Below are 11,261 nucleotides of genomic sequence, written 5' to 3'. Positions count from 1 at the left end.
TTCCATATCTTGGCTATTATAAATAGCACTGCAGTGAACATATAGATGCATATATGTTTTTGAACTAATATTTTGGTTTTCTTTGGATAAATACCCAGAAGTGCAATTGCTGGGTCAAAACGTATACCTGTTTTTAATTTTTTGAGAAACCTGCAGACTGTATTCCAGAGTGGCTGTACCAATTTGCAATCCCACCAACAGTGCACAAGGGTTCCCTTTTCTCCACATCCCTACTAACACTTGTTGTTTTTTGATTTATTGATGATAGCCATTCTGACAGGTGTGAGGTGATAGCTTGTGATTTTAATTTGCATTTCTCTGACTATTAGTGATATTGAGCATCTTTTCATATGTCTATTGGCCATCTGTATATCCTCTTTGGAGAAATGGCTGCAAGGCTTTTGAAAATCAAAATCTACCCAGGGTCTATAGTTCATACATTTGAGACATATTTAATTTACAAAGTGTTTAAATTATTGGGTAGAGTCAATAGGTATAAGCTAAAGACCACTAAAAGAGAAAATTATGTAAATACTAAGCACTATTGGGACTTTCAAAGCCACTGAAAAATCTAATATCTACCATATTTTTGTGACTGGATATATACCTATTAGCAATCTCTATGTCCTTTGTGTTGTTATTTTTCACTAACTTAGGTAGATTTTACAAAAATTGTCTGTGTTGTAAAATTTATATCATTAAAAAATAAAAACAAAAATTATGACCATGAATTTTCTTAACTACAAGTTAAGTATTTTCTGGGCAATGACCTAGTTATAGGCAGAGCTGGTGGTTCAGGTAAGGCCTGGTGGCTATGTGTGAGTAAGAGGTGCATGCAAGGTTTGTTGTCATCTGTGCATGGGGTCAATGGCTTGTCACATAACTATCATTTAGTGCCTGTCAGTGCTCAATAACAAAGATAGCATTAGAAATAATTAAGAAAATTGTTTTTTTTTTTCAGCTTTTTGATAACTCTGCATTCCTTCTCTCCCAATACTTCACATTTACTTGAAATAGTTGAATGAATTTCAATGCCTTTGCTTTCTGGTATTAGAACTCTGCTCACTTAGTAACTCAGTAACACTCATTGCTTTGTCAGCAGATTTCAAAGCTTTTTCTTTCCCAAATTTTGAGCCAACAATTACTGAGAACCGATTACTCCTTCACTGTGGGGCAGAGAAAGATTGACTTAATGTGATCCTTCTTCACAAAGAGCATAAATAATTAGAGTTCAAGTTCGTATCTCAAAGAAAAGTGCAAGTGGAAATTGAACAATAGAGAGATTGCCTCCAGCTGGTAAGATTAGCGGAGGCTTCTGGGCCTCTTAACTAGGCCTTGAAAATGGGCGAAGCACTGACAGATCAGATGGATGTGGCAAAGAGAATTGCCGTTACTTGCTCTCTTTACTTCCCTGTCTTCTATTTTCTCGAATGCATGACATCAGTCTTTAGTCCTTAAGTATTGTGCAAACTCACCTGTTGTAGATATTTCCCCATTATCAAATCCAGCGGTCAACTCTCAGGCTTCACCTTAACTGAATTCTTAATGGCATCTGAGTTCATTTGTCCTTCTTGAAACACTTTCTTTTCTTGGCTTGTGGGACATCACACTACTCTTCTGATTTGCCTTGGATTGGTGGCCACTTGTTTCTAGCTTGTACGTATGTCTAAATTTTGATGTGCCCAGAGCTGAGTACTCAGATCTCTACTCACGACATTTCAATCGATCAGTGGTTCTTAAACCTGATTGTACATTGGAGTGTCAATTTTGAAAATTAAACAACAGAGATTATTGAGCAGCAAATGAGTTTATTTAGGAATAGCAGAGAATTTCAGTTTGGAATGTGTAAACTATGGCTAACCATAGGCAATTCTGAAGAGACAAAAGGGATATCAGCTTTTATTGGATTCCAGGAGGAAACTGGGGAGGGTTTTTGAACAGTAGTCCATTGGTGGGGCACAAGAGAGAGTTCTAGGTTGTGATGTTTTTTTTTTTTTATTGGCAGCAAGCAGAGGGCAGTTACTGTTGCTGAGTCAAGCAGGGAAGAAATCTTCCTTTTTCTTGCTGGTTATGTAAGCTTCTAGGAGTGATTGTATGTGACAAATCTTCCTTCAAGGCTTCCTGACTCAATTTGAAATGAGATTTCCTTTATTTTCACAAAAGGAGATTTAAAAATTCACCAATACCCTGTTCTCCTACAGAGATTCAGATTCAGTTGTTCCAGGGATGGGGTGAGGGAACCTCAGTATTTTATTTGAAAGCTCTCCTAGTGAACTGAATGTGTGGCAGGGTTGAGAATCACTGAATAGAGTGATATTATCCAGTTCAGCAACCCCAGATGACACACAAAAAATCTGGTGATTCAAACGGAAATCTCCAGCCTTGAGCACTGCCTTGAACTTCTGACTAATAACTAAAAGGTTACTAGACATTTCCACTTTGCTGTCTTAATGCCCCTTTCAAAGTTAGCATGACCTTTGGTTTCCTCATCCAAATCCACTCCTTTTCCAGTATTTCTTTACTCAGAAGATGGTACATTCCATAATTCACCCTTGGCTCAGGGTCCAAATCTAAGAGTCATTGTCAGTGCCGAGCTGATCAAGAAAGGAAGGCTTCAGTGGTGAGACACTCAAGTTGAAAGAATGCACGAAGAGCCGACTTGAGAATGAAATGGCAGGCACCAACTTTATTGCGGGGAGCGTGCTTCTACACTAGGGGACCACATGGTTTTATATATGTCAGAGAACAATAGTGGCATTCTGCCACACATGCGTAATAAACAACAAGCTGAGTCACACTTGCATAAGTTAGGCTCAGGTGCCTTAATTAATGTAACATTTTAAACCCGGAGTCCTATCCCTAGCCACGAGCCTGGGACCCACAGTTATCCAGAATTCCTCTAATTCCTTCATTTTCTGTATCTAATTATCAGCAATTCTTTTGTTTCTATCTTCCCAATTAATCTTTAATTTTCTCCTTTCTTAAGACCTCTACCCCAATTTCCCCAGCCTGAGCCACAATCATCTCTTAAATCTGTAAGCCTTCTTAACTGTCTCTTCTGTTCACTCTTACCACTATCCCCACAGTCTCTATACACATGCAAAATGATCCTTCTGAAAAGTAAATAAAATCATATCACTCCTCTGCTCTCAGTCATCCAAATACTTTCTATCACACTGAGAATAAATTCCATATCTTTACTATAGTCCATAGGATTGACTTCTTGAGGATGGACTTCTGGTTACTCTGATCTCATTTCCTACCTTCTTTCTTGAAACCCCTCCCTCAAGGTGCATCAGCCACACTGGTTTCCTCACTATTCCTCTAATACCTCAAAGGCCTTTGCACCTACTATTGGTATACTCTCTGAACTGCACACTTCTTCCCCACCATCCTGTACATTCACACTGCAGCAGAGACTTGTGATGGGGATTTGTGTAGGGGTATGTAAGGCGTACATCTGGAGGGGCTAGCTACAGGTTAGCATGGTGGTACAGGCCAGTGATAGAAGACAGGGCCTGATCTGAGCCCATAAGTAGTAGTGAGGGCCCTGGCTAATGACATGTTCTCTTGTGGCTGCACAGTGTCTGCCTGGGTGTGCACATTGCAGTGGAGGCTGGTGATGGGACTTGATCCAGGGGTGTGCAAGTGCATAGCTAGAGGGACAAGCCCTGAGTACTCACAGTGCAGTGGGGGTCTGCTGTCCTGGTGTAAGCTGGTGTCTTGCACTCTCGTGTTGCAGAGGCCTGACTTGGCTGCCCGTGTTGTTTCTGGGTTCCCATGGGGGCTGGGAGTGAAGGAGCAGGGAGAGACTCAGCGGGCATCAGTGAATGTGAATAACTGTGGGGTAAAAGTTGATTAAGTCTGCAGGTAATCTACTGTGGCCGTGTTGGCAGTAGCCTCCATCCGTGGTGAAATCTCTGTCTGCAGAGGTCACTGTGAACTATAATGGTTCCTGCTGTGGCCACTATTAATAGTTCTGGCTTTTCTTCCTTGTTCCTAGCCATCTCTATGCATCTCCGCTTTCTGGTCTGGGTGGGGTTAAACCAAGCAGAAGCATTGTGTAGTGCCCAAAAAGGCTGGAGAAGCCGGTTGCTCACGGCACTCTTCCTATCCTGGTGAGGGGAACTCTTTCAGGCTAGGAAGTGCCCTCTTGGCACTGAACAATTCTGGCTTGGAGGATAGGATGATGCGGGCACAATTAAGCTGTCTTCCTTCTCTACTTGTGGGATTATTCTCAGGGTTTTTTTGTTGTTATTGTTGTTCCACTGTGTTGCTAAAATGTTTTTGTTTGTGAGTAGCTGTCTAGTTGTTGATCTTTGTGAGGGAACCTGGAGGCTAGAGTCTCCTATGTGGCCATTTTGGTGATTTTACTCCCACAGGTAAGGCTCGAATGCTACTCAGATGTGAAAAGAAAAAATAATTTGTTTCTAAACAATGGAAAAATATATTCTAAAAAGTTCACTTATATGATTCGGACCTTTGACAGTGTGGTGATTTACTTCAGGCATAAAGTAGGAATGATCATCTTGTATTATATTACTAGTTAATGTTGGCATTTCAATATGTAAATGCTCTTATAGTGAAATGTGAATCTGTTCAGTAAGCTTCAAAACAGAATAGCTAAAGTACACACTTTAGCATTGCTTACTATAAAATTAAAAACGTAATAAGGCAAAAATATTTATTACACCCCCCAAATGTCTTACCTTACTTACTAAATTGTAATGAATGGGCACCCTTTTAATGCAATTTTGTTGTTTTTACTCAAAAATTTCTAAAGCCCACATGCTTTTCCTGCTGGGTCCATTACTGAAAATTATTCTAAACACAGTGCTGGGCTAAACTTGAATAGGAGATGTGAAAAGGCAGTATGTCATTGTGGAGATAGGGATGGAGAAGTGTGATCTTACCCATGTCTAGTAGTTTCTGTTAGAGAGAAGAATAAAATACTTCTTGATGTACTTAAACTCTTTTGTTCTTTCGTGTTTGTTTGTTTGTTTGTTTGTTTTAGCGGAATGAAAGCCTATATCCAGGTTTAACAATAGAATTGACATACTTTAAAAAAATAAGGAGATATCCAAATACTTTTTGAATATTAAACAGTTCATTTATCTTCACGATCTTATTTATATTTGATTATCCCAGAATAAGGACTTATGCCTTTGAAAATTCTTAAGCTCTATTTTTTTTTTGAGGCAAAATTGGTATATTCCATTATATAAGTTTCAAATGTACACCATTGTAATTTGATATCTGTATGCACTACGGTGATCGCCACTGAAAGTCTAGTTACCATCTTTCATTATACAGTTGACTCCCTTCACTCATTTCAGCTCCCCTTTCAACCACCTTTGGTAACCACCAGTCTTTTTTCTGTATCTATAAATTTGTTTTCATTTTGCTTTTGTTGTTGTTGTTGTTTTGCTTTCGTTTTTGTTGTTGTTGTTCCACATATGAGTGAAATCATATGGTATTTGTCTTTGTCTGAATTAATTCACCTTCAAGGTCTATCCATGTTGTCACAAATGGTAAAATTTCATTCTTTTTTTATGATTGAATGTGTATTTGTATGTGTATACACATTATATATATGATATGTATGATATATATATATATATATATCATACATACATATATCACAACATACATATATCACATTTTTTTATCCATTCATCCATCAATGGACACTTAGATTGCTTACATATCTTGGCTATTGTAAATAAGGCTACAAAACATATGGGTGCATATATCTCTTCTAATTAGTATTTTTATATTTTTCAGTTAAATACCCAGAAGTGAAGTTGTTGGATCATATGGTAGTTCTAGTTTTAGCTTTTTGAAGAACCTCCATACTATTTTCCATAGTGGCTGCACCAATTTACATCCCACCAGCAATGCACAAGGATTCCCTTTGCTGCACATTCTCAACAGTTGTTATTTCTTGTCTTTTTGATACTAGCTATTCTAACAGGTGTGAGGCGATACTTAATTATGGTTTCGATTTGCATTTCCCTAATAATTAGTGATGTTGAACATCTTTTCATGTGCCTGTTGACTATATATCTTGTCTATTTAGATCCTCTGCCCATTTTTGAATCAAGTTGTTTTGTTTTTTTGTTGTTGAGTTGTATGAGTTCTTTATATATTTTGGATAGTAACCCTTTATCAGGTATATAATTTACAAATATTTTCTCCCATTAGGTTGCCTTTTCATTTTGTTGATGATTTCCTTTGCTGTGCAGAAACTGTTTAGTTTGATGTAGTCCCATTTGTTTATTTTTTGCTTTTGTTTCTTTTGCTTTTGGAGTCAGGTCCACAAAATGTCACTAAGACCAATGTCAAGTAGCTTGCTGTCTATGGTTTCTTCTGAAACTTTTATAGTTTTAGATCTTACATTCAAGTATTTAATCCATTTTGAGTTTTTATATGTGGTGTAAGACAGTGGTACAGTTTCATTCTTTTACATGTGGCTGTTTAGTTTTCTTAACATTTATTGAAGAGACTGTTTTTTCTCCATTGTGTTTTCTTGGCTTCTTCGTCATAAATTAATTGTCCATGTATATGTGAGTTTATTTCTGGGCTCTCAGTTCTCTTGCATTGATCTGCATATTTGTTTTTATGTCAGAATCATGTTGTTTTGATTGCTGTAGCTTTGTTGCATGCAGTCTTGTGCTGCTTAATGATGGTGATACGTTCTGAAGTATGCATTGCTGGGAAATTTCGTCATTGTGTAAATGTCATAGAGTGTACTTACACAAACTTAGATAATATAGCCTACTACATACCTAGTCTCTGTGGTATAGCATATTGCTTCTAGGCTACAAGCCTGTATAGCATGTTAGTGTACAAAACAACATGAGATTAAATCAAGCACAAGAGAAAATGATGTAATCAAGAAACATGATAAATACAAGTCATATGAGGCTACTGCTGGCATAACGTAGCATACTGTTTTACAGCAAACTTTTTTATGAGTAGAAAGAGTACACTAAAATAACAATAAAAAAGTATAGTGTATCTCCCTAGAGGACATACACATGGCCAAGAAAATGGCCAACATCGCTAGCTATTAGGGAAATGCAAATCAAAACCACAATGAGGGTGCCTCCATAGTGTAGTGGTTAGCATGTCTACTTTACACGCAGAAGGTCCTGGGTTCGCGCCCGAGATGGAGCCATGGACCATATCCCGGGTGCACCAGGCCCCTTGAATATGCTGGGAGTGCCAGTCCCTGGGTGCATGCCGCGAGCATGTGGAAAGAGACGCCTTCAGAGATCCAGTTCTACATGGGAAACAAGTAAGATTCATAGGTCAGTGGAAGTGGGGGGGAATTAAAGAGGGGAAAAAACACAATGAGATACCATCTCACACCTGTTAGAATAGCTACAATCAACAGGACAAGTAATAACAAATGTTGGAGGGGATGCGGAGGAAAAGGAACCCTCATACACTGCTGGTGGAACTGCAAATTGGTACAGCCACTATGGAAAACAGTATGGAGGTTCCTCAAAAAACTAAGGATTGATCTACCATATGCTTCGGCAATCCCTCTACTGGGTATTTACCCCAAAGACTTGAAAACCCATATCCGAAAGGATATTTGCACACCGATGTTCATAGCAGCACTATTCACAGTGGCCAGGACATAGAAGCAACCGAAGTGTCCTACGAAAGATAATTGGCTAAAGAAGCTGTGGTACATGTATACAATGGAATATTACTGAACCATAAGAAGAGATGAAATACTGCCATTTGCGACATGGATGGACCTGGAGATAATCATGCTAAGCATAATAAGTCAGACAGAAAAAGTAGAAAATCACATGATTCACTTATATATGGCATATAAACCTAAAAGCAGCAAATGAACAGGACAAACAAATAGAGACTCATGGACATGGACTATAGACTAGTGTTACCAGAGAGAAGGGGTTGGGGGAGGAAGGGGTAGGTAGACAGTCAAAGGGGGTCAAATATAGGGGGGTAGGGGGAGGGCGAAGTGGGTAAAGGGGATAAAATGTATGGTAGCTGAAGGAAACTGGATTTTGGGTGGTAAACACACAATAGAATATACAGATGTCAAATTATAATGTACACCTAAAAATTATGTAATTGTATTAACCAATGTTATCCCAATAAACTTAATAAAAATTTTAAAAAAGTGTAGTGTAGTAAATATATAAACCAGTAACATAGTCATTTATTATCATTATCAAGTATTATGTACTGTACATAATTAAATTTGCTATACTTTTATACAACTTGCAGCACAGATTTGTTTACACTAGCACCACCACAAACACATGGGTAATGCACTGTGCTATGACATGATGGCTATGACATCACTAGGTGATAAGAAGTTTTTGGCTCCATTGCAATCTTATGGGACCACCACCGTATGTGCAGTTTGTCATTGATTGAAACACCATTATGCACTGCATAACTGTAGTTTGAAATCAGGGAGAAAGATACCTCCAGCTTTGTTCTTTTGTTTTTTTTTTTCAAGATTGTTTTGGCAATTCAGGATTTCTTGTGGTTCCATATGAATTTTAGAATAATTTCTTCTACTGTGAAAAATGCCATTGGAATTTTGATAGGGATTGCATTGAATCTGCAGATTGCTTTGGGCAGTGTGGACATTTTAAGAATATTAATTCTTTCAGTTCATGAGCATGGAATAGCTTTCCATTTATTTGTGTCTTCTTCAGTTTCTTTTATCAATATCTTATAGTTTTCAGTGTACAGGTCTTTCCCCTCCTTGGTTAAATTTATTCCTTTTTTTTTCTTTTTGGTGTTTAGAGTATTTTTTATTATGATTGGATGTAAATGGGATTACTTTCTTGATTTCTCTTTCTGATTGTTCATTACTAGTGTATAGAATCACCCAGATTTCTGTATATTGATTTTGTATCTTGCAACATTACTGAATTCATTTATTAATTCTAACAGTTTTTTGTTGGAGTCTTTAGGTTTTTTTGTGTATGGTAACATGCTATCTGCAAAAAGTGAGAGTTTTACTTCTTTTTTTCTAATTTGGATACCTTTTATTTCTTGTTCCTGCCTAATTGCTGTGGCTTGGACTTCTAATACTATGTCGAATAAAAGTGGTGAGAATGAGCATCCTTTTCTTTTCCATGATCTTAGAGGAAAAGCTTTCAGCTTTTTACTGTTGAGTACAATGTTAGCTATGGGTTTTTCACCTATGGCTTTTATTATGTTGAGGTATGTTCTCTGCACCCACTTTGTTTAGAGTATTTTTTATTATGATTGGATGTTGAATTTTGTTGAATGCTTTTCTGCATCTGTTGAGATGATCATATGGTTTTTATTCATCCTTGGGTTGATATAGTGTATCACATTGATAGATTTACGGATGTCGAACCATCCTTGTATCACTGAGATAAATTCCAGTTGATCATAGTGTGTGATTTTTTTTTTTAATGCATTGTTGAATTTAGTTTGCTAAGATTTTGTTGAGGATTTTTACACCTATGTTTATTAAGGATATTGATCTGTAATTTTTTTTTTTCTGTAGTGTCTTTGTCTGGTTTTAGTATCTGTATAATGCTGGACTTGTAAAATGAGTTTGGAAGTATTTCCATTTCTTCAATTTTTTGGTAGAATTTGAGAAGCTTTGGTATTAAATCTTTGAGTGTTTGGTAAAGTTTACCAGTAAATCCATCTTGTTCTGGACTTTTGTTGTTCGATGATTTTTGACTACTGATTCAATCTCCTACCTAGTAATTGATCTATTCAGATTTTCTATTCATAATTTAATTCTTGGAAGATTGTATGTTTCTAGAAATTTATCTATTTTTTCTTGATGCCAATTTGTTAGTGCATAATTGTTTATAGTAATCTCTTACGATCCTTTGATTTCTGTTGTTATCAGTTGTTACTCCTCCTCTTTCATTTCTGATTTTATTTGAGCCCTGTTTTATTTTTTTTTACTTTATGAGTCTAGTTAAAGATTTGTCAGTTTTGTTTATCTTTTTAAAGAACAAACTTGTAGTTTCATTGATCTTTTGTATTGTCTCTTAAGCTCTAATTTTTAATATTTTTTCTGTATGATAGTAAATATCAATCACATGAATTTAAAAAAAACTGCAGGCACTATCTATGGGTAATAGTGTTATCACAATCCATTACCTGGAGATGTAGTGAATAGACGAGCCCATAATCATTTTTACCAATTGACTTCTTTGTTACTCTGAGGACAACTAACCTGAGTCCTGAATTTTGCAGTTGGTTGCAGATAATTGGCCATTTTCTTTAATTTCAAGGCTACAAATTGCCAAACCACATTTGGAAAGTAATAAACTATGGATCTTCATTCCTTGAGGGTAAAATGCTCTATGATATGCTTAATTTTTATTTAAAACTAGTGTTTTTTTCATATAGTCAGAAGATATTTTTAGTAAAAGGGATTTATTTATCCAGTAACCAAATTTCCTTAACCTTATAATTATCAATGATGAAGGATATGACAAATGCAAAGCTTGGGAGTCTAGTTCATGAATTTAAAGACAGAGTGCATAATTTTGATATCTATTATGATTTTATAGTCCTTACGTGTTAAGGGAAGCTCAAGTTCTTTTCTACCATAAACAAAACTGGAGTTTTCTGATAACATAGACATATGACCTAAGACATAAAAAATGAATAAAATAGAGCATAATAAAAATATGTTTTAAATGATGCTTGATTTTATTAGTTGTGCCACCTGATTTTTAGGCCATAGAAGGCCCTCATTCTCATGTAACTACACAAGACTATAGATGTGACTAAAGTTCCCATCAAGTTCCCATACATTCTGTCCACAGAGTAAAAAATAAAATGAAAAATGAATTTTTATATAAATAAAATTTAAATAGAATAATCAGCTAGACCTGTTCTATATTTTGACAATCTCAATTCTTACTTAGCTTCATCCCCAAACAGAATTCCATATAAAGCTAGCTTTTTATAAAATAGGAACATTGGTGGATTAATTATTATCACTTTTAGACTGCTCAGTGTGATCTAGAGGTTTTATTTTAAACCTGAAAGCTTATTTTCTTTACATTGATAACAAAAATTTGAAACAATCTGTAATTCAAGCTAATGTTAGTCCTAAATATGAGCTTTCTAAATAGTTGTCTATAGTGAAGTTACTTTAAAATTTATCATAGTAAAACCTATGAATATCAAATTTTTTCATCTCCTTCCCTTTTGAATTGTTCTGAGTATGCCACTATTCTGAGTTTCATATAATCCTC

Source organism: Pteropus medius, unplaced genomic scaffold (genome assembly GCF_902729225.1).
Source record: "Pteropus medius unplaced genomic scaffold, Ma_sr-lr_union100, whole genome shotgun sequence".
Classification (NCBI taxonomy): Eukaryota; Metazoa; Chordata; class Mammalia; order Chiroptera; family Pteropodidae; genus Pteropus; species Pteropus medius.
This window is presented reverse-complemented; position numbering follows the sequence as displayed.